This window comes from Palaemon carinicauda, chromosome 6 (genome assembly GCF_036898095.1).
Source record: "Palaemon carinicauda isolate YSFRI2023 chromosome 6, ASM3689809v2, whole genome shotgun sequence".
NCBI lineage: Eukaryota > Metazoa > Arthropoda > Malacostraca > Decapoda > Palaemonidae > Palaemon > Palaemon carinicauda.
Window position 1 is genome coordinate 29,382,719 of NC_090730.1, and position 2,500 is coordinate 29,385,218.

Consider the following 2,500-nt stretch of genomic DNA (forward strand, 5'->3'; position numbering starts at 1 on the left):
ATATGCAACATACTTAGAGTAGCATCATCTGCATATGCAACAAACTCAGACTAGCATCATCTGCATATGAAACAAACTTAGAGTAACATCATCTGCATATGCAACATACTTAGAGTAGCATCATCTACATATGCAACATACTTAGAGTAGCATCATCTGCACATGAAACAAACTTAGATTAGCATCATCTGCATATGCAACAAAACTAGAGTAGCATCATCTGCATATGCACCAAACTTATTTTTATGCAAAGAAGAAAAGCCTTTCATGATATAGTGCTATTCAGTGCTTGCAGATTTAAATGGCTAATTATAGTGTGCTTCAAACATACAAAAGAAAATCCAGTAACATAATCTTTACGAATGCAATAGTTATCATCCCGTAATCATAACTGTATCTGCTAATTGATTTGCATAAGCTATTGTCACGTTCGCTGATCTGATCTCATCTATATTACCAACCTTTGAATAATATGGTGTTGAGTACTGTCATTCCTTGTTATTTATCCCCCTACATTGATAATAGTTTGAAGAATAAGCAATTAATCAGAGATAATGGATATATTCAAGCTAATAACAAAAACACAACTTGAAATCGAGGGTGATTGAAATATATAAAGCGAAGAATGAATTATCTACCGGTCCCTCCCTTACCATTTCGTATTATAAACAAATATTCAGACTACGAACCCTGCTCCTCAGTACATTAGTTGCTCATATGATCCACCGATGAGATACGTTATACATTAGTTGCTCATATGATCCACTAATACGCAGTACACTGTTTAGAAAATCGTCATTTTAATCAAAAATTCTTCTTGAAAAATATACTGTTTTCAACTGTATTTCAGTAATGAATAACAACAACAACAACAACAACAACAATAATAATGATAATAATAATAATAATAATAATGATTATAACAACAACAACAACAACAACAACAACAATAATAATAATAATAATAATAATAATAATAATAATAATAATAATAATAATAATAATAATACTGGAGTTTATAGTTTTGTAAATCAAGCCAGCAGAAAATGTAGCTATTAAAAACGGAAATATAAATTACTTTAAATTATCAATTCCCTTTTAAGTTTGAATTTATCATTTATAATTTATCATTATTTCAGATATTGTAAAATGGCTGTTACGATCACCAAGGTGTTGTTACAAAAAAGGAAAACATTGAGTGAGTACCAACATTAATTCTATTTAAAGGTGGTGGAATTGATTTTCAGCGTTTCAACATTCAACATTTGTTGTTACCGTGAAAAAATATGATAATTGATTTTCAACATTTCAGCCTTCAACATTTGTTGTTACCGTGAAAAAAATATAATTGATTTTGAACGTTCCAACATTCAACATTTGTTGTTACCGTGAAAAAATAATATCTTTGTATAATTATGTATCAAAGTGGTTTTTTTTAATATTTCCAATAGAATTCTGATGGATATTGAGAAGTGATTGACCAAGACATTTCTAAAACTAGAGAGACACCCAGTAGAGCGAAGACCTCCGACGCGGCAGCTTATTTCTCAACATTTTGCTTAATACAGACCTTGACCTTTGACTTTAACATGTATTGATTTGCGTGGATTTTCATTCACTTAAATATGAACCAAGTTTCAAGTCTCTGTGAACGATGTCCAAACTTATGGCTGATTACGTAGATTGGACATTTTGCTTGACCATGACCTTGACCTTTGACCTTGATCTTCCAAAATTTAATCATTTCCAGATTTTACATAACAGTTAATCTCTGTAAGTTTCATTACTCTACGATTAGAATTGTTGCCTGGCTGCTCACAAAGACACAACACAAAACAACACACACAAACAAACACGCAAACAGGTGGTAAAATATAACCTCCTCCCAACTACGTTAGCGGAGGTAATAAGAGAAGTTTATTTAGGATATGGGTGTGTCAGTCTGAGTATCCTTAAGGGGAATAGGCCAAATTTCCCCCTTTTCTGTGTTGGTAGAATATTCAGTTTTAATCAATGTAATCAAAGTTTTACTGTAGAATATATCTGTTTATAAAAAGTTACAAGATTTCTTCTGCTTTCTCTTAGAAAAATTTAGTCTAGAATGTATTTGTTTATAAAAAATTACAGCTTTTCTTCTTTCTCAGAAAAAAAATTAACTCTGGATTGTTTATGTTTATGGAAAAATTATCACTTTTCTACTTCTTTTTCTTAATTTTTTCATAGAATATTTCTGTTCATATAAAAATTACAACTTTTCTTCTTTCTCAGAAAAAAAAGCTCTAGGATATTTATATTTATATGAAAAATACCACTTTCCTTCTCCTTTCTCTTGAAAAAATTAGCTCTAGAATATTTATGTTTATAATAAAAATACAACTTTTGTTTTTTCTCAGAAAAAAAAAACTACTCTGGAATATTTTTGTTTATAGGCAAATTACCAGTTTTCTTCTTCTTTCTCTTACACTTCTTGTTTTTCCTTTTAGATGTTTAAACTTGAAGC